The following is a 23,842-nucleotide window of genomic DNA, read 5'->3' as shown; positions in this document are numbered from 1 at the left end:
TGGTAACGATATACATGAATAAAACGGAATCAATTACTAGCTCCTTGGTAACCTTGTGACTTTCCTTGATCCAGGTGTGAGTCCAGTGCTTCCGGTAGTATAGGCCTCTACTACCATTCACACCTACTCATACTCGTCCCAAGTATTGTCTCGCAGTTCCTAAGTTACTATTCAAAAGTTTCCACAAAGCGAATTATCACACATGAATGTGTTCAAACAAGTACATACAACAATTTCCTTTAGACTCAATTAAGGATTTCACATTTCTATCAAACATATCTTGGATTTCCTATATTTGCCTTCTAGGATTCTTCTCATGCATATGATCGATCAATCATATTCTAATACTTTCTCATAGGTCGATAGAATTTTACTTTCAATTCTCCATATAAATTCTTTCTCAGGTAGTGTCTACTCTATAAGACACACTATACCAAAATTTATTCTAGCAGCATGGAGACAAACGGTCTTTAACTACTTACATCATCTTTTACTTATGTAATTCACTATGCACCTTTTTTCATTTCATTATTCTTCCTTGTCATCGTCATTCCTGTATATAAGTAAGTCTTCTTCTCTTAGGTGTATTCCTTTAATTCTAACTCATAGGAGTCTATCCTAGGAAGTATGCAATATGGTTGCATCTCAGCAAGCTCTATTAGCCTCAACTTGGTTCCTTGTTATTACTGAGTACAACATCTCTTCTCATACAATATTATGAGTGTATTGCTTCTTCAACTAAGCATTCTACCATACTTAAACAAGTAAGTTGCTTAACCTTTTACCACTTAATGACTTAATTCACCATCCCAATCTAGTATGTTAAAGCCAACTTAACACACAATGGAACTTCTATAAGGATGGGATAGAAGTCAATCATCACTTAGTATTATTAAATACTAAGTCTGAACATCTTTTATAGGGTTACTACTCGAACTACATACTACATCACAAACACTTGGCCTATTGAGTCTGAAAACTTCATTAGCCGTTCTTTTGAGCTTCATTTAATTCTTCTAAATCTTGCACAACATTAATTGTGATACTGCTGAAGTATTGATCACCATCTTCGGTTCTTTCGACTCTATTAAACAATCACTTCTTCAATCTATACAGCGGTGGAAAAACTTCGGGGATTTGCACCAACACATTTATCTTGCCCAACCGTGTTTCAAACGCACATCTTTCTTCCAAAGATGTTATTATATATTAAACATACTTTAAATGTATATTACCACTCTATTGGTACTAATACACTTATTACAATAACAATTCATATTTATTAGTTTACGATATCTCGCGATCGTTTATTTATAAACTTATCGATGTCAACTATCATAAATCTATTTATCACTTGAAAAAATTCTATTACGAAAATTCTTAGATTTCTGAACATAAAATTTTCTAAACCAAGGTCGGCAACAAACCTTAAACTTTCTCAAATAGTAGCAATTATTGATAAGCACCCTAAGGAATGCTATATTCATTTATCATTTAGCACATATTAGAATATAAGGCATATCTCCTCTTAATATTCTATTGCTTGTCTCCATTAGGTATTCAACCTAAAATATACTAGATACATATCGTATCATCTTCACTTAACAATTCTTCTTTAAGTTTAGAAATTCTCAAAATTCCTAGTTCACTTAAACTAATTTTCTGAAAATTCTGAAGTAACTTAATATCTTAGAATACTAAGGTTTATCATTACCTGATCCCCCATTTAAGTATTTCCTATGGTTTGTATCCATATATTTATTATGAATCCGTTCATATTCCAATAGTTTAAGTCTGAATACCAATCCGTGGAATTTAGTTCACTCAAACTATTGCTCTGATACCATGGTTGAAAGACCCTAACTTTCGTCTTTATGAAAGACCCAAACTTTCATACTATTCCAACATTATTCTTAAGTTACTTCCTCAAAACATGCTACTTTCATATTTATAAAACAATATTTTATATTAATAAAGTGATTACAAAAGATTGGATACAAACTGACTAAGTTTTATTACATTTCATATCTACCCAGAAATCTACTATTCATATACATACATGAACATTAAAATACAGAGAAATAATATTAACTATTCTAAATCTTTCAGCAGTATAAAACTATATTGGATACTCATCACCTTCGATTGTTAAACATTGAGAGGGATAAGTGATAACGCTTAGTGAATTCAATAAATAGATACAATATAATCTTATGCTTTATATATACCAATATGACAGAAGCAAAAGGGAACAAGAACAACAATAACATATGTGTATCATATGTCAGGCTTTCAATATCAACTCAAGATTTGATTCAAAGATTTACGATCATTGAGACATAACGATTTCAATACTTGATATGCATTAATAAGGCTTTGGCCCAAAAGGGCATCGAAGACATATAATTTCTGATTAACATTTTGGTAGATTTCAGGCTTATAACCCTGTCTAACCATTTGCCAATACCATAGAATAGAGGTCATTCTCTTATGGAGTCATTCTCTACATGGTCAGAGGCTACATACCATTTCTATCTAACCTTCTGCCAATTCCATAGAATAGAAGTCATTCTCTTATGAGACATGTTCTACATGGCCAGAGGCTATATACCAGTACCACCATGAATTGAAGTCCTTTCACTGATCACATGGGCAAAGGTATAACTTTGTTATTAAAAATAGCGAATAAAACTAACATGGGAAAATAACCCGGAATAATAACACTGAAAAGCACATAGTATGTATAATACATAACATACAATTGTTCCTATATATTGAACTCACCTTGAATTAACCGGGGGTCAAAATAATAATTTGGGCAGCACTTCGGCTCTAAATATGACTTTCGTCGTTGAAAACCGAGAGTTTTCTTGAAATCGGGCTCTACGAAGGTAGAGCTTCGAACCCAAAAGAATTATTTCTCGGGCTCTCCGGGCACTTCGGGACGTATTCCGGGCCTTAAAAATAATATCGGGGCTTCGGGGGATGTTGAAATAGCTTAAAAATGGGTTTAGGAGTGAAAAAAGTGTGAATTTTCTAACCTTAGCCGGGAGAGTTTGCACCCTCCTAATATAGGAGGCGAAGGTCTTCGGCCGAAGGGAGGAGGGGCAGTTGGCAGCTCGCGAGAAGACCAGGCGGCGCGCATGTGAGGGCTCCAGGTGGCTCAGTTCAGACGTGATAGGTTTCTTCGGATGCAAGGAGTCACCGGGTGACTAAGCTGCTTCGGATGACTTATCGTGACATGCGTCGGATCTAGGCAAGGGTGAGTCACGACGTCGGAAATGTGGCTAGTCTCGGTGGCCGGTACTGTTCATGAGAAGTGGCAGCACTATTCATGCGAAATTTCTCGATATTTGTGCCATATGTTGTAAAATGCATAACTTTCGCATACGAGCTTCGTTTTTGGTGTTCTTTATATGCACGCGTAGCTAAAATTATGCTCTACAACTTATGTTTAGACTTCTTCGGCTAATTTTGAGTTTAATTTTAATATTATTATTTTTAACAGACAGGGACAGGAAAATCCGTTAAAAATTTATAACTTCTTCATTTGAGATCCGTTTTCGTCATAATTTTTACCGTTGTACTAAAAATGACGAGACCTTAAATTCTCATTTAGCTTGTGTCGGCTAAAAATCACTCGATCTAAAATTCGAGTTTTTAGCTGTCTACTGCTAAGCTGAAACTTCGAAAAATCATAACTTCTTCATACGAAGTCAGATTTTAGCGTTTTGGCGTTCTTTTTATCGAACTTCTCGGTTTAACGAATACTACCACTTTCATTTAGATTAATAAGGCTAAAAGGTAGTTTATCAAAAACTCACTTTTTACGTCATTCGGTGTCGTGCCAGTTTTTTCGTGGATCTTCGACTGGTCATAACTTCTTCATTATAACTCGGATGTCAACGAGGTTTTCGCATAAACACTTGTAACGAGTTTTTCTACAGCATCAAATAATAAAATTTTACTTATTTATAATTTTATCTTTTCTCTAAATTTTCGTTATTTGGCTATTAATTGGAATCTCATAAGACTTCCAATATTTTATGAGTGATTCTAAACATAGTTTTACTTCATTTCTAGTAAAAACTATCTGTTAGAACTCAACACTCAATTTTATTCACTTTTAATAATAACAATACACAATTTCAGAACGTGTATGTTATAGTTTACGACCGTAAACACATAAGGATATGGTCCTTAGGCCATAAACTCTACAAGGTAGTGTTATTGTGTCCCTAATGCTTCCCTAAGGCTTGGACTTGATCATTGGATGCGCAATCAAGACTTATAAGACCTCAAAACACCAAATGGCACTTAGTACCATGAGTTTACGGCCATAAACTCATGGGGAAATGGCCATGGGCCATAAACTCCATAATGAGTGGTCCTTGGGCCATAAACTCCAATGCCATGCCATACAAACCTTTAGATGCAACCCATTGGTACCTAAAACACTTGAATCAAAGTGTTTTCATGTCCTAGGGTGATTAAACTTGTTTAATTAGTTGTTAAATCACTAATTAGATACATATATGTTTTATTATATGTTAACTAGGATCATTGTGTGTGTCCAAGTCCTCACTTAACACTTAGCATCCTTTACCGATCCTACTATCGCATCACTCATTTCAGGTGAGTTCATACCCCTTAAACAACCTTTTAAATGCTTTTTCATCCTTTTAAATACTTTTATGGGGGGGGGGGGAATACAAGTTGAATATCATAGTTATTATATCAATCACATGTGATTAATAACTATCAAACAGATGCATTTACTATACTTTCAAACCGTTTTACCAATCAAACTACTTTTTAATCATTTTATAAAGTGACATCATGTCAAGATTATTTATTGTTTCAAACCTTTTAAATGTATTATAAAACCTCTTTTCCACTTATGTATTCTTACATACCATATCTATACACTTATGTAGTAGGTATACATATATATATATATATATATGTGTGTGTGTGTGTGTGTGTGTGTGTTTGATAAGATGGTCGTGACTTCAGCTCCAACACCTTGTACAACAAAGGTGTATAAACATACATGGACACTTCAAACTACATTACTAGCAAACTATAATATGTATAGCTTAGGAAATACTACTTACTATTCCTAGTACAAATGGAACATACAAGAGTCAGTTCATTCATGAGTCTATACAATTGTATTACATATTATATGAAGAGATACTATTACATACTATATGAAGAGATACTATTACATACTATAGGAAGAGATATAATTACATACTATATGATGAGATACTATCACATATTATATGATTAGATACGATTATATACGTATGGGACTAACCATTCTATAGCCAGCTGTTAGCTACAGAGGGAAAATACACATTGACGGATGTCTACGGTTAATACTATTCGGCAAGTTACTCTGTTGTGTTTATCCTGGTACCAAAGGATAATACTTACATGATTATATAATATTCCCTTTTACTTTTATTTTGTGACACATTCACATAAACGATGAAGTAGACTATATTTTGATAATAATAGTTACATGGGGAAAAACTGTCATTTTTACAATGATACATATGTTCAAAACAATCATGTCTTGGTAGAAGACTATATTTGATACTAGTAGGAAATATGGGATTTTCTAGGGTTTTCACACTTGTACGAACTGTTTCATCAAACATTTACAAGTCTTTTACTTACGGTTTTAAAAATCAAAGACATTAAAATACTAATGAATTCACCAGCTTTATTGCTGATACTCGTTTTCAAAATAACTTGTATTCTCAGGTCATCAGTAGACAGGTACCGGTGATAGGTTTTTGAGAATACGGAGCACAGACAAGACTTGTCTTTTATCATTCAATTTTGGTGTCTATTACATTACAAAGAACACACATGTATTAAAATTATATATTTAATGCAATGGATGATGTTTGTTTACTTGCTTACTATTACTTTGTTGTGATACTATACATGACGTCATCCGGCCCAGAATGTTTTTGTCGTTCTCGGTTTTGGCGTGTGACAGATTGGTATCAAAGCATTGTTTATAGTGAATTGAGTATATCAACCTATAAAAGATATACTAACTATAAACACAATGGGATTAAAACACTCTGACCAAGAGTTTATACTTTTAAATAATAAAATATTTAACTAAGTATACATACCTGCATTCATAATAAAATCAGTTTCATAATGACAAATACAAAAGTATTATGATTGTTGAATATCACAAGTAAGCCTGGGGATGTATGGGGAGTGATTAGCATATGCGCAAGAATGGTTGTGTTGTAGCAACAAGTATAAAAACTTACCAACACTACTACAATGAGAACCTTAGAACAAAACATAACTTAAAATAATATAGGAGTATTTCGTGTTACTATAAATATCTTAGCTAGTACGTCTCTTAAACTAATTCTTTTACCCCTACTTCTCGTGTAGATAACATGGCTGGATTCCATCATCATGGCGACCCGTACTTTCCACCCCACGGCAATATTGGATGGCATGAAGAAGAGCCCGAAGATGAGCATCCAATCCCTTTGGATGATCATCACGCAGGAGGCTTCTCGGATGGATCTGACTCCGAGCCCGAAGTCAACAACCTACCTCAAGTAGGTCAAGCCCCGAATAACAATCCCGACCCATGTTTCAAGGTCCCATACCCTTGTGGGCAACAACCTTCAATCGCTAGAGCGATGAACAGGGTCAACCCTTACCCTACAATGGGGACCGAAGCTTTTACAACATACGCAAGGGTGGCTCGGCTCACCGAGCCCTACCTATCATGGTCCGTAGGATTGCACGGAATGTTGAACAAGGCTGGGCAGCCATCGGCCGAGTAGTGGAGATTGATGCCAACTCTGGTGTCAATACGGTCCGCATTCGCTATCTCGAAGAGGCGATGGAAAGAACCAGGAGGACCAATGAGACTCTGCAGCAACAACTAGTTGCCTACCGAGCAAAAGTCATAGAACTTTGAGTTTGCCAAAGGGCTCATGAATGACACCTTCAAGAAGTGGTTCGTCAGATGGAAGATCTGAGGGTTCACCCGAGGAATTCCCATCGCCGTTAGAAGATGTCTAGCACATTTTTTCTTTTAATTAAGGAATAGTTTTCTTACCTATGCTCTAAGTAGCACATGTCTGTAAATTATTCTTGTCTTTCAAGTACTTTATTAGAATTATAAATTGCCAATATTTTCCCCCATGGTATGATGTAAGACCTTCAGTTAGGTCATTTTCCCGAACTTATTTACATCATTAATACCAGTAATTTTGGCATGTTATCTAATCTATTCAGAAACTCATACTATCATCTGTTGTTGAACTATGGTGATTTAGTTCATGAGACACCTTCATTTTCTATACTATTGAATGCTCATTATTGTCCTTATCTTTTCAACATATAGTTGAAAAATGCCGTCTCGTAGAAATCCCATGCGTAACAATGGCGAGGACGCACCGACACCACCACCGCCTCCACCTCCTCAGTTTGACGTTGCTATGTTCCAAGCGGTTGTCACTGCGGCAGTAGCGGTTGCCATGTCACACATCAATACTCTTGTCCCTAGTGGATCAGGAATTGGTACACCTCTTTCTAACCATGGTGAGAGTCATGGGCACCGCAGGGAATGCACCTACAAGGATTTTACGAATGCCAAACCCTGAAATTTCAATGGAACATGAGGGGTGATGATTTTGAGGTAGTGGATAGAAAAGACCTAAGCAGTCTTTGAAATATGCACCTGCTCGGAGAACAATAAAGTCAAGTTTGCTACTTGCACCATTTCTGACAGGGCCTTAACTTGGTGGAATGGCCACGTTAAGTCACTGACTCTGGTTGTGCCAAACTCAATAAGTTGGGAGAACCTGAAAGCCATGCTGATGAGAGAGTATTGTCCTCGAGGAAAAATTCAAAAGCTCGAGCACGAACTCTAGGGTCTTAAGATGGTTGATTCTGATGTATCAACCTATTCCAATAGATTATGTGATCTGGTTGCTCCTAAGAGCAAGAAATTAGATCGATTTATTTGGGGTCTATCACCTCAGATACAAGCAAGTGTGCTAGCTTCAAGGCCTGCTACTTTTGACATTGCTAAAGAACTGGAACAATCTATTTTCGATCACGGAAACTACCAGAACACAACAAATGCTTCACCTGATCAACAAAAGGGAAGCAACAACAATAGGAAGAAAGGTTGGAACAAGAGGAAAGGAGGGACTTTACTAGAATCCTCAAAGAAACAACAGCTAGTTACAATAAATGTTGTTGTTGTACCTACTACTATTCCTACTAACCCTACCAAGCAAAGCCTTATGTGGGTAACCTTCCGAAGTGCAACAAATGCAACTTCCACCACACCGGACCTTTCCGGGAAATGTATTGCTCCAACTGCAATAGAAAGGGGCATACTACCCGTTTCTGCAAAGCTCCCGCAAAGCCAAGCACTCGAGTTCCAAATGCTGGTGTGGGCAAAACTTTCCACGGTTGTGGTGAGGTGGGTCACTTCAAAAGAAACTGCCCGAAGTCAGCAAATACCAGCGGAGTGGGACGAGTTTCGGCTATGGGTCACGAGGAAGCCATAACTGATCCTATGATAGTTATCGTTACGTTTCTCCTCGATAATTCATATGCATGCATACTATTCGATAGCAGAGCGGAGAAAATCTTTGTAAGCCATAAATTTGTTCACTTGCTTAAACAAAAACCACGTACATTAGAGGAATCATTCACTGTAGAAATTGAAAATGGGAAAACAGAAAGTACAAACTGCATGTATGTAGGTTGTACTCTAACTCTAGATGTCCATTCTTTCCAAATAGACCTCATGCCGGTCTCAATTAAAAGTTTCGACATCATAATCGGTATGGATTGGTTAAGTCCTCTTCGCGTCGACATCATGTGCTTTGAGAAAGCAGTTTGTCTTAACCTCCCTAACAACGAAACCCTAGTTAACTATGGCAACAAATCTAGTACGAACATTCGCATCATTTAGAGTATACAAGCTCAAAAGTGCCTACAAAAGGAAAATCATCGTAGATACAAGTCAAGAAGTAAAGGAAATTCAGAACATTCCAGAAGTACACGACTTTCCTGACATCTTTCCATCGACTTAGTGCTAGGGGCTACGCCAATAGCCAAATCTCCTTATCTTTTGGCACCAGCGGAGATGCAGGAACTTTCCTGTCAGCTTAACGAACTTCTCAAGAAGGGATTTATTAGGCCAAGCTTCTCACCATGTGGAGCACCGGTCTTGTTCGTCTAGAAGAAAGACAGATCGGTTCGTATGTGCATCGACTACAGGGAACTCAATAAACTTACTGTTAAAAATATTTATCCTCTACCCCGAATTGACGACTTATTTGATCAAATTCAAGGAGCAAATTACCTCTCGAAGATAGATCTACAATCCGGGTATCACCAGTTGCGAGTGCTACAAGAGGATGTCCCCAAAATAGCCTTCCGAACTCGCTATGGACACTACGAGTTTGTAGTGATGCCATTCGGATTAACCAACGCACCAACTGTATTCATGCACCTGATGAATTGGGTGTGCCATCATTACTTGGATCAGTTCGTTAACGTCTTCATCGATGACATACTTATCTACTCCCGAAGTAAGGAGGAGCATAGTCAACACCTACAAAAAGTTTTAGAAACATTACGATTGGAGAAGCTCTATGCAAAGTTCTCCAAGTGCGAGTTTTAGATTTGAAGAGTCGAATTCTTGGGCCACGCCGTTAGAGAAAAGGGAATACACGTGGACCCTTACAAAATTAAAGCTATTGAGAACTGGTCAGCACCGAAGACACCTACAGAAATTCGTCAATTTCTAGATCTCGCTGGCTACTACCGTATGTTCATACAAAACTTCTCTAGTATCGCAAAACCACTTACCACATTGACCGAGAAAGGCGTGGCCTTTGACTGGGAAGAGAAACAAGAATAGGCGTTCCAAACGTTGAAACGGGCCTTATGCACCGCTCCAATACTATCACTCCCAGAAGCAATAGAAGACTTCATGGTCTATTACGATGCATCCAACCAAGTGCTCGGATATGTTCTGATGCAACGAGGAAAGGTCATTGCCTATAACTCAAGACAGCTGAAGAAGCACGAGGTCAATTACACTACACACGATCTTGAGTTAGGAGCATTTGTGTTTGCTCTAAAGATCTGGAGAAATTATCTGTAGGGTACGAAAAGTACTATCCAACACATCTTCGACCAGAAGGAGCTCAAAATGAGACAACGACGGTGGGTCGAGCTAGTTAATGACTACGAATGCAAAATTCGTTATCATCCCGGCAAAGCCAACGTAGTAGCTGACGCCCTAAATCGGAAGGAATACTCTGGTCGTAGAGTTAAATCCTTGACTATGACTATCCATTCACAATTGTCCACACAAATTAAAGAGTCTCAGCTCGATACTTTGAAACCTGAAAACGTGGCAAGTGAATCCCTAAGAGGAATGGATAAGAACCTAGAAAGCAAGGGTGGCAGAGCGTTATATTTCATCGACTGAATCTGGACACCGAAACACGATGGCTTCAGAGACGTAGTCATGACCGAGGCGCACAACACTCGGTATTCTGTTCACCCGGGTTCAGATAAGATGTATCTGGATCTTAAACTATTATATTGGTGGCCTAACATGAAAACAGAGATTGCCACCTTCGTGATTAAATGCCTTACTTGCGCAAAGGTCAAAGTTGAATACCAGAAACCATCAGGTTTACTTCAGCAGCCGGAGATACCTGAATGGAAACGGGAGTGGATTACTATGGACTTTATAACCAAGTTGCCCAAGACAACGGGTGGACTTGACACCATTTGGGTCATCGTCGATAGATTGACCAAATCCGTGCATTTCCTACCAATCAAAGAGACAGAAAAAATGGAGAAACTAACAACAACATACATTAGGGAGATTGTACGACTGCATGGTGTTCCCATATCCATTATCTCCGATATAGATAGCAGATTCACTTCGAGATTCTGGCAGTAGCTACAAAGTTCCCTAGGAACGAGGTTGGACATGAGTACAACCTACCACCCATAGAATGACAGGCAGAGTGAGAGGACTATCCAAACCTTGGAAGATATGCTGAGATCCTATGTGATTGACTTTGGGAAGGCATGGGATACTCATTTACCCCTCGTCAAATTTTCCTACAACAACAGTTACCACACGAGCATAAAGGCTTCTCTATTTGAAGCCCTCTATGGCCGAAAGTGTAGATCCCCTCTGTGCTGGGCTGAAGTGAGTGACACCGAGTTAGCTGGAGGACAAGTTCCTGACAGCACTCTCACAGGTCCAGAAATCATACGGGAAACGACAGACAAGATCATTCAGATTCGTAAACGATTGAAGGCCTCTAGAGACCGTCAGAAAAGCTACACAGACAAACGAAGGAAACCTCTGGAATTCCAGGTAGGAGACCAAGTCCTTTTGAAAGTCTCACCTTGGAAGGGCTTGATACGCTTTGGTAAGCGTGGGAAACTCAATCCAAGATACATAGGGCCTTTCGAGATTCTCGCTAGAATCAGCCCTGTAGCTTACAAACTCAATCTACCCAATGAACTCAGTAACGTACATTCTACCTTCCACGTCTCAAATCTGAAAAAGTGTATGTCTAATGAGACTCTTGTAATCCCACTCGACGAGATTCAGATCAACGAGAGCCTCAACTTCGTGTTGGAACCTATAGAGATCATGGATCGAGAGATCAAATAAACGAAACAAATCTGTATCCCGATTGTGAAGGTTCGCTGGAACGCCAAGAGAGGGTCGGAATTCACATGGGAGCGCGAGGATCAAATGAAATTGAAATATCCTCATCTCTTCGCTTAGTTGTTTGTAACTACTTTATTTTCTTAAACTCTAATTTCGGGATGAAATTCCTTCTAACGGAGGAATGATGTGACAACCCGAAATTTTCATTCGTACAAACTCTACATTCCAACACTTCAATTAAAAGTTAAATACTTTTCTGCTAAATTTTAGCCGGTTTAAAGTTCGTTTGAGTATTTTTATTAATTATTCAAAAAACAAACGGATAAAAGGAAGTGATTTCTAGAATATCGGGATAGCAAAGGAACAACCAACACCTTGGATTGGTGTTCACGGACAAACAAGGGGGAGTTTGCATCGTGAACTCTCATATGGCCGTGAACTCATGCCCTAGGCATGAGTTTACTCCCCAATTCCTTCATTTCCCACTTCCACCCTCAAGAACACTCCCCATTCTCTCTCAAGTAAGTGTTTCTTGACTTGATTTGTTGTTATAACCTAACATCTAGTTGTTATACATCATTTCATCCATTCATTATTGATTTTCACTTAGATCTTCAAGTGTTCTTGAAAACACCAAGAACACACACTAGTGTTCTTGGACCTTAAACACCCAATCAAGCTTCTATCTTGTAAGTACACTTGACCTAGCTTCTTGTGTGCTTAATATGAACTTTTTTACACTTGAAAATCACCAAGAAACATAAGATCAAAGGATTTTACAGCCAAGGGATGTTCTTGGTCCGTAAACCCTTCTAAATGGGGTTAAATGGACCCTAGTCCCTTCCTAAGCCTTGGATGCTAGCCTTGATCCTTGCTAGAAGTGTTTAAGACCTTAAACAACAATCAAAAAATGTTCCCATAATAGTTTATGGTCGTAAACACATAAGGATATGGTCCTTAGGCCGTAAACTCTACAAGGTAGTGTTATTATGCCCCTAATACTTTCCTAAGGCTTGGACTTGATCATTGGATGCTCAATCATGACTTATAAGACCTCAAACCACCAAATGGAACTTAGTACCATGAGTTTACGGCCATAAACTCATGGGGAAATGATCATGGGCCGTAAAATCCATAAGGATTGGTCCTTGTGCCATAAACTCCAATGGCATGCCATACAAACCTTTAGATACAACCTATTGGTACCTATAACACTTGAATCAAAGTGTTTCCATGTCCTATGGTGTTTTAACTTGATTAACTAGTTGTTAAATGACTTATTAGATACATATATGTTTTAATATATGCTAACTAGAATCATTGTGTGTGTCCAAGTCCTCACTTGACACTTAGCATCCTTTACAGATCCTACTATCGCATCACTCATTTCAGGTGAGTTCATAACCCTTAAACAACCTTTTAAATGTTTTTTCATGCTTTTAAATACTTTTATGGGGGGAGGGGGGATACAAGTTGAGTATCATAGTTATTATATCAATCACATGTGATTAATAACTATCAAACAAATGGATTTAGTATACTTTCAAACCGTTTTACCAAACAAACTACTTTTTAATAGTTTTATAAACTGACATCAAGTCATGATTATTTATTGTTTCAGACCCTTTAAATGTATTACAAAACCTCTTTTCCACTTATGTATTCTTAAATACCATATCTATACACTTATGTACTAGGTATATATATATATATATATATATATATATATATATATACATATATATATATATATATATATATATATTTGATAAGATGGATGTGACTTCAGCTCCAACACCTTGTATAGAAAAGGTGTATAAACATACATGGACACTTCAAACTACATTACTAACACACTATAATAGGTATAGCTTGGGAAATACTACTTACTATTCCTAGTACAAATGGAACATATAAGAGTGAGTTCATTCATGAGTCTATACAATTGTATTACGTACTATTTGAAGAGATACTACTACATAATATATGAAGAGATACTATTACATACTATATGAAGAGATACTATTACATACCATAGGAAGAGATACGATTACATACTATATGATGAGATACTATTACATATTATATGAGTAGATATTGTTATATACATACGAGACTAACCATTCTACACCCAACTGTTAGCTACAGAAGGAAAATGCACATCGATGCATGTCTACGGTTAATAGTCTTCGGTAAGTTACTATGTCGTGTTTATCCTTGTACCAAAGGATAATACTTACATAATTATATAATATTCCCTTTTACTTTTATTTTGTGACACATTCACATAAATGATGAAGTAGACTATATTTCGATAATAATAGTTACATGGGGAAAAACCGTCATTTTTACAATGATACATACTTTCAAAACAGTCGGGTCTTGGTAGAAGACTACATTTTATACTAGTAGGAAATATGGGATTTTCTATGATTTTCAAACTTATACAAACTATTTCATCAAACATTTACAAGTATTTTTCTTATGGTTTTACAAATCAAAGACATTAAAATACTTATGAATTCACCAACTTTATTGCTGATACTCGCTTTCAAAATAACTTGTATTCTCAGGTCATCAGTAGACAGGTACCGGTGACAGGTTTTTGAGAAGACGGAGCACAGACAAGACTCATCATTTATCATTCATTTTTGGTGTCTATTACATTAGAAAAAACACACATGTATTAAAATTATATATTTAATCCAATGGATGATGTTTGTTTACTTGTTTACTATTACTGTGTTGTGATACTATACATGAAGTCCTCCGCTCCAGAACGTTTCTGCTGTTCTCGGTTTTGGGGTGTGACAACCACCGCGATTGGGCTCTCAACATAATTCAGGCTCGCATCCACCTGAATATACTCCAATGGTACCACTGCCGACACATCAGCTATACACTTCCTCAACTGAGATACGTGGGAGGTATCATGTATCTGGGCCAACTCTGCATGTAGCTCTAAATGATACACTACTTTTCCCACCCTTGCGGTCACCCTGAAAGGGCCAATGTACCAGGGCCCTAGCTTTCCCTCTTCCTGAATTGGATCACTCCTTTCCAAGGAGACGCCTTCAGGAGTACGAGGTCTCCAACCTAAAACTCAAGCTCGGATCGTCGCTTATCCGCGTAACTCTTCTGGAGACTTTCGGTTGTTAGCAATCTCTTCTTGACCTGTTGAATCTGCTCAATCATCTCAAGCACTATCTTAGTGCTACCCATCACTCACTGCCCTACATCTCTCCAGCAGATGGGAGTCCGACACCACCTCCCATAAAACAACTCGAAGGGAGGCATACCAATGCTCGAATGGTGGTTGTTGTTATAAGAAAACACATCCAATGGTAGTAATGTGTCCAAACTTCCTACCAAGTCCAACACACATGCTCAAAGCATGTCTTCGAGCATCTGAATCGTCCGCTCACTCTGTTCGTCTATGGGTGGTATGCGGTACTGAAATGCAATCTTGTACCTAAATCCTCATGGAACTTCTTCCAGAACCTGGAAGTGAAATGTACATCTCGATCCAACACCATCGATATCGGAACACCATGCCGCAATACCACCCCTCTCACATACATCTCTGCAAGCCTCTCTGTGGAAGAGCTCTCACTGATAGCAAGGAAGTGAGCGCTCTTCGTCATTCGGTCAACGATCACTCAAATTGCGTCAACACCGCCTCACAGTCCTCGGAAATTTGGTGATGAAATCCATAGAAATATGTTCCCACTTCCACTAGGGAACCTCAAGTGGCTGCAACTTGCCATGCGGACACTGGTGCTCGGCCTTAACCCTACGACAGATCATGCACCTGTCTACAAACCATGTAACATCCCTCTTCATACAGGGCCACTAATAGTCTCTTCTCAGGTACAAATACAATTAGTGAACTAGGAGGTGGATCGAGAACCTCGATCTGTGCGCCTCCTCCATCAAGGTGGTATGTGCCCCGCCTGCAAATGGCACCCAAATCTGACCTTGAAAGGTCATAAGCCCTCGACTATTGGTAAAGAACTCCGATACCTGCCCAATCACTCGCTCTCTCTTGCGGTTCTCCGGTCTCAAGGCCTGTTCATGGGCCTCTCGAATGGTATCTAACACCGAAGTCATCACTGTCATCCTCATCCACATCTAACCATCTCCTATGGCGCATAATCTCTGACGAAGTGTCTCGCATGAGGCCTACTTCTTTGGACCCCAACTAAAAGTCACGTCCTTTCGGGTCAACCTGGTGAGAGGAACGACAATCTTAGAGAAATCCCTGATAAATCTCCGATAGTAGCAGGCCAACCCTAGAAAACTCCTGCTCTCGGTGGGGGGATCTCATCACATCCCATCTCATAACCGCCTCAATCTTGGCCGGATCGACCAATATCCCGTTCTGGTTAACGAGGTGTCCTAAGAACTAGACCTCTGGTAACTAGAAATCACACTTGGAAATTTGGCGAAAAGCCTCTCCGACCTCAATACTCCAAGAATCTCTCTCAGATGCTCCTCATGTTGCTCTCTAGATCTCTAATTCACTAGAATATCGTCGATGAACATGATCACCGACCAATCCAACATCATCCTGCACACCCTGTTCATAAGATCCATGAACGTTGTCGGTGCATTGGTGAGCCCAAAAGGCATCACCACAAACTCGTAATGCCAATAATGAGTCATGAATGTCGTCTTCTAGATATATTCATCCCGCACTCTCATATGATGATATCCAAACCTCAAATCTATCTTGGAGAACCAAGACGCTCCCTGCAACTAATTGAACAGATTATCGATCCTCGGTAATAGATAATGGTTCTTGACTGTCAACTTGTTCAACTCCCGGTCATCAATGCACATCTGATGTGACCATCCTTTTTCGTGACAAAAAGGATTAGCGCTTCCCACGGCGAGCTACTCAGTCTAATAAACCCCTTTCCAAGCAGCTCCTAAAGTTGCGAGGATAACTCCTGCATCTCTGGCGGCGCAAGGCGATAAGGCGAATTGGCGATAGGTACTGCCCTCGAAACGAAATCGATGCGGAACTCCACCTGCCTCTCGGGAGGCACACCCAGCAACTCCTCGGGAAAAACATCCGGGAACTCACGAACAATTGGAACATCATCAATCGAACTCGGCCCCTTCGCGACCACTCTTGTATCCATCATATAAGCTACAAACCCGCTGCAGCCGTACTATAAACTCTGTCTCGCTCTAGTAGCCGAACAAAATGTTGACCCACATCGGGTATCCTCACCATACACCATCAGCACTCCCCCACTAGGGTCTCGTATTGACACTATCTGCCACTCGTAGTCTATAACCGCCCTAAATTCGCTCAACCAATCCATACCCACTATAACGCAAACGTCCCCCATCACAATCGGGATAGATGTATCGGAAACTCAACGCCGAAGATCACAAGTATACATCCTCGAATCACATCAGTAGCATACACCACTCGCTCGTCAGCTATGGAAACTCATAGAGGTCGACTCAACGCCTCTCATTGAATACTGATGTGCTGACTAAATGCTAATGATACAAAGGATCAACTCGCACCTGAGTTAAATAAATCCAAAGCAGGTACAGAATTCACAATAAAAGTACCTATGCATATCATAAAATAAGCGCAATATCTCAACTCATCATAAATAAATTAAAGAATACGTACCAGCCACGATGTCGGGTGTTGCGCAGACTTCCTCCGTTGTCAAATGGAAGGCTCTCCATTGTGCCTTCAGTGCTTTGGCCTTCACTGGCCTACCATCAATAGCTCGTGTAGTAGCAGGGGCAGATCCCTGCGCTGATCCCTATAACAACTGCAGACACTCGGTCTTCCGATGGCCCGTCTGGTTGCAATGAAAGCAAACCATAAATCCCTTAGGAAAGTCCTTGGCTATATGCCCCTCCTTGCCACATTCGTAGCAAGCACCCGACCGACAAACTCCATCATATCCCTTACCGCACTTCCCACAGGTGCGGCCCTTCTTGCCTCCAGATCTCAAATCGGCGGGCTTAGCCCGCTTGGCTGCCGGCTGAGACTGTACCGGCCACCTATCCTTCCCCTAAGACTCGGCCTCCTCCCTGGCCTGAGTCTCCAGATCAATCTCCCTAATCCAGGTATTTGCCTGGAGCTCAGCAAATGTCCGGTAAGTTGAGTTCGCCACGAACTCCCAAATATCCCTCCTCAAAATGCTCAAATACTAGCTCATGCGTGCCTGCTTAGACGACACGTGCTCAGGGCAAAACAACGCCCTCTCATGGAACATCCGTGTGATCATAGTCACTGACTCCATCCCATGCTTGAAGGACAAAAACTCTTGTGCCAAGCGTTCCCTCTCTACCGAGGGAACGTACTCGTCTCTGAGCATGGTGGTGAACCTCTCCCAGGTCACCTCAGAAATCTCTGCAAGAGTGAAGTTCGCCGTCACAAACTTCCACCAGTCCTTCGCTCCCAAGCGAAGCTGGTTTAGTGCAAACCGAACACTCAAATGCTCTGGAAACGAACACGTGTAGAATCATCCCTCAATATCATAAATCCATCTCATCGCAGCAATCGGATCCTCCATCCCATCAAACTCCAGTGGCTTCGTGTTGCTGAACTCTCGGAACAACATCGAGTCACCTTCCTGAGGTCTAGCAGCAGCCACAGTTGCAGTAGCTACAACAGTCGCAACCTCATTAACCGCTACGTATCTCTCGTCAAACGTGTCAATAAAAGTAGTCTTGATAGACCCAAACATCTCTGGTATCTCTGCGCAAATAGTTGCAGCCACCTCCTCGTGGATCATCTGATGAATCTCCTCGTCACTCACGCTGCTGGTCTTTGGTTTGTGGCGTGTCACAACCATGATGTCTCTGAAATACAACATAAAAATATCAGAGACTTTCTCGAGTGTACTCACACTCGACAACTTAACCCTACTTGTTCCTTAGTACCCTAAGGATTCTTCCTTGGACTGCGCATTGATCCGATGCTTCCAGTAGTACGGGCCCTATTCTACCTTCCACCCCGCATCATCATTCATTCTAAGTCCTCCTCCTAGGATCCCGGATCACAAGTACTCTACTTCTCACTAAGCACCGGCTACCCTTCGATAGGCTCCTCATAAGCTCCTCACTGCTACCTACTCACTCTCAAGCATCTCATAGCAGTAGTAATCTCCTAGGCTAAGGCATCACATATCAGGCCACTCCAATCCTAACATGAATACCTAGCCTAATGTAGCATACATAACATATCATATCATATCTCATAACACATAACGTAAGGGTATTTTGGGAAATCACTGTTCCGGCGCTGACTGATCGTACACACTGCTTCCTTCTGCTTTCATAAATTCTTTTACTTTTTATAAAAATTGTTTCTTTTATGAAAACTTTCTCAAATCTACAATTTGAGTTCAGATGCGCCCGAAGGTGCATCCGAATCCCTCAAACCAAGGCTTTGATATCAACTTGTAAAAAACGTGAATTTTTAAAACAATTTTTCATTTTTCAAATAACATAAAACTCATTCAATATTCTCAAATTCTCAAGTTTAACAAATGTCATCACAATAAAAACATATCCTAGGATCATAAAATAAATCTCTTGCCATTGTGTACGGATCATGCTGGCACCTTCCCGCGATCATCGCTAGTACCTGAAACACATACCACATAACACCGTAAGCATAAATGCTTAGTGAGTTCCCCAAATACCACATACAACACATACGCCACTCAAGGGCATAGCTCTATGGGATCTTCCAATCCATGTGTCTTAGGGGACTTCCGTCCCAACTCTAGTAGACCTTCCGTCCCAGCCGTATGACCTTCCGGTCCTCATCATCTTGACCTTCCGGTCCATACACTGTTGACCATCTGGTCCATATCATGGTACTCATAACATAGCATGGCACATACATATCGCATAGCAACACATATCACATACTCCGCATAACATATAAGACCTTTCGGTCACACATAGTTACCACTCTAGGTAAAGTGTAATGAGAAGACTCACCTCGTATACTGTCTAGTACACGTGCTCGGTATCTCTAAACCTCGTAACAATGACCTAGCGCCACCTAAACACATAAGCAATCATCTCAAATGTAACAACGCAAATTTTCAAATAAAAATTTCATTTAAAATAAAGTGATTTCATTCAACCAATAGTATTTATTCCATGTTTCATATCAAATACATATATAAAATCCCCAAGATCTCAAATAGCAGCAGTGTGTATGCATCATGCCGGCGCCTTCCCACGGTCCTCGCTAGTACCTGAAACACATACATAACAACTTGTTAGCATAAATGCTTAGTGAGTTCCCCAGTATACTACTTACGTATATACGCCTTTCCAGGCCTTGAGATAATCGCCTTCCGGCCCATAACATATTGCCTTCCGGCCCATAACATAACGCCTTCCGGCCCATAACATATTGCCTTCCGGCCCATAAACATACACAGCAATTTATACATTAATCTTAACACATATAGCACATATATATCATATATCATATCCGACCTTTCACTCACACAGTCAAACCCTTCCGGGTACAGTATAGTGAGAAGACTCACCTCGTGGTAATGAAAACTATCAACTCTTGAAATCACTCGCACTCGATCCGCCGATCTACAGACTCCCTATAATACCATATACCCTTATTAATACTCTTATCATTCAAGACAACTGACCCTAAGAAATTATATGCAGGTCAACTCTGGTCAACGGTCAACTGGACCGGACTCGTCGAGTGCAAAGGTGACTCGACGAGTCGAGACGTCCTCTCCAACTTTCCCTGATGTTCCTTTTCTACACGTCGAGTATCCCCCTTGACTCGACGAGATCCACGTGGAAGAATCGCGGGGCCACCCCGACTCCACTCGCCGAGTCTGAAGAACAACTCGGCGAGTCCCAGTGAATCTTCAAGCTACTCGCCGAGTCTGTTCATTGGACTCGGCGAGTCCATGCCATGCAGTCGATCAACTGCTTCCTGAAGTACGTATGGTCCCAAAATATACAATCATGGGACTTTCTGGACCTCTAAACATCCTATTACTGGGGTATAAACGTTTGGGTAATAGCATAATAATCCATCTAATCATCAAATGGGTTTCATAAACCCTAAATCCGTGTACACATCAAAATAACAGGAATGATCCGAAGTATTACCTGAAAAACGTACCCTCTGTGCCCTCAAACCTCAGAACTCGAATCCCTTGCTGTTCCTTTAGCCAAAACTCCTCTCCTTCTTGCCCAACAATCTCTTCAAATCTTGCTCTAGATGTCCACAGACGCTTAGGGTTCTTCTCAATCGGCTAAAAGACGGACAATGACGGCCTAAAAGGCATTATATACGATCCAAAACCAAACGGCTAGGGTTTCCGCTGAACAGCGCAGACTCGCCGAGTCCATAATGGACTCGTCGAGTCCAGTCGCGAACCCGCGACCCAATCTGTGGTCCTACTCGGCAAGTCTGGCTCCAACTCGCCGAGTCCCTTCCTAAAACACCCCAAAAACAATATTATAAAATTACCTGAAATTCCGGGCTGTTACAACTCTCCCCCACTAGGACTAGACTTCGCCCTCGAAGTCTCACTCTGCAAATAACTCCGAATGTTGCTCCCGCATCTCACGCTCTGGCTCCCGAGTCATCTCCGATCCTTTCCGGTGTTGCCACTGAACCAACACCAGAGGTACCTCCTTGTTCCTCAGAACCTTGATCTTCCGATCCCTGATAGCTACCGGTCTCTCGGCATAATTCAGGCTCGCATCCACCTGAATATCCTCTAACGGAACCACTGCCGAGTCATCGGCTATACACTTCCTCAACTGTGATACGTGAAAGGTATTGTGAATCCGTCCCAACTCTGCTGGCAACTCCAACCGATAAGCTACCCGACCTACCCTTGCAATTACACGAAATGGACCTATGAACCGGGGCCCCAACTTGCCCCTCTTTCTGAACCGGATCACTCCCTTCCAAGGAGAAACCTTCAGGAGAACGAAGTCGCCAACCTGGAATTCCAACTCGGACCGGCGTCTGTCCGCATAACTCTTCTGTCGGCTCTGGGCGGTCAATAACCTCTGCCTAACCTGTTGAATCTGCTCTGTCGTCTGGAGTACGATCTCTGTACTGCCCATCACTCTCTTTCCCACCTCTCCCCATCAAATGGGGGTCCGACACCTCCTACCATACAACAACTCAAAATGGGGGTCTCAACGAACCATGCGACGTCTCTCTTCATACAAGGCCACCAATATTCCTTCCTCAAGTCCAAATACATCTTCGTAGCACCAGGATGGATCGAGAATTTCGATCTATGAGCCTCCTCCATCAAAGTAGCACGCGTACCGCCCACGAATGGTACCCAAATCCGACCCTGAAACGTCAGAAGTCCTCGTCCATCCTTAACGAACTCTGAAATTAACCCAACGACCCGCTCTTTCTTCTGCATCTCGGATCTCACAACCTCGGCCTGTGCCTCACGAATAGCATCTAATACTGGAGACATCACCGTCAGTCTCAGACATACGTCTCGCAATGGAGTGCTCTCCGCCCTACGACTCAATGCATCGGCCACCACGTTAGCCTTGCCTGGGTGGTATAGGATCTCACAGTCATAATCCTTAACCACGTCTAACCATCTCCTCTGACGCATATTTAGGTTGGGTTGATCCATCAAATACTTCAAACTCTTATGGTCCGTGTATATAGTACAACGAACCCCATACAGGTAGTGGCGCCAAATCTTGAGAGCGAACACTACTGCCCCCAGCTCTAAGTCATGCGTGGGATATCTCGCCTCGTGAGGCTTTAATTGCCTCGATGCATAAGCTATCACATGGCCTCTCTGCATCAACACTGCACCCAGTCCCGAAATCGATGCGTCGCAATATACGACAAAATCCTCCATCCCCTCCGGGAGGGCTAATACCGGGGCTTCACACAGTCTCTGACGTAGTGTCTCAAAGGAAGTCTGTTGCTCGGGTCCCCATGAGAATGCAACACCCTTCCGGGTCAGTCTGGTGAGTGGTACTGCGATCTTGGAGAAGTCTCTAATAAACCTCCGATAGTACCCCGCCAACCCAAGGAAACTCCTGATCTCGGAAGGTGACTTCGGTACCTCCCAACTCATCACTGCCGCGACCTTGGCCGGATCGACCAATATCCCTGCCTGATTAACAACATGTCCAAGAAATTGGACCTCCCGCAACCAGAAGTCACATTTGGAGAATTTTGCATATAGCTTCTCCGACCTCAGTACCCCAAGGACCTCCCTTAAATGTCCCTCATGCTGCTCTCTAGTTCGTGAATACACTAAGATGTCGTCGATAAATACAATCACAGACCGATCCAGCATCGGCCTGCATACCTTGTTCATGAGGTCCATGAACACTGTCGGGGCATTGGTGAGCCCGAAAGGCATCACCACGAACTCGTAATGCCCATATCGCGTCCTAAATGCTGTCTTCTGGACGTCCTCATCCCGCACTCTTACCTGATGGTACCCTAATCTCAGATCGATCTTGGAAAACCAAGATGCCCCTTGCAACTGATCGAATAAATCATCGATCCTCGGTAATGGATAGCGGTTCTTGACCATCACCTTGTTTAACTCCCGGTAGTCAATGCACATCCGGTGTGAACCATCCTTCTTCTTGACGAACAGAATCGGTGCTCCCCACGGCGAGCTACTCGGCCGAATAAATCCCTTCCCTAGCAACTCCTGGAGTTGCGAGGACAACTCTTGCATCTCTGGAGGTGCAAGACGATAAGGCACCTTCGCAATAGGTGCAGCCCCCGGAATCAGATCGATACCAAACTCTACTTGCCTCGCAGGAGGTACTCCCGGCAACTCCTCAGGAAAAACATCTGGAAACTCGCGCACCACTGGAACCTCCTTCACTGTCCTCGGTCTCTCGGAAGCCTCCCGCATATCCATCACATACGCCACAAAACCTTTACATCCCTGCTGTAGGCATTGCCTCGCCCTAGTGGCCGAACAAAAAGCTGATCCCGAACGGGTACCCTCGCCATATACCGTAAGAACTCCCCACTAGGGTCTCGTATAGTCACCAGCTGGCGCTCACAGTCGATGACAGCGCTGAATTGGCTCAACCAGTCCA

The sequence above is a fragment of the Lactuca saligna genome, chromosome 4 (genome assembly GCF_052625555.1).
Source record: "Lactuca saligna cultivar CGN05327 chromosome 4, ASM5262555v1, whole genome shotgun sequence".
Taxonomy (NCBI): domain Eukaryota; kingdom Viridiplantae; phylum Streptophyta; class Magnoliopsida; order Asterales; family Asteraceae; genus Lactuca; species Lactuca saligna.
The sequence above is the reverse complement of the archived record's forward strand: the minus strand, read 5'-3'. Positions refer to the sequence as shown.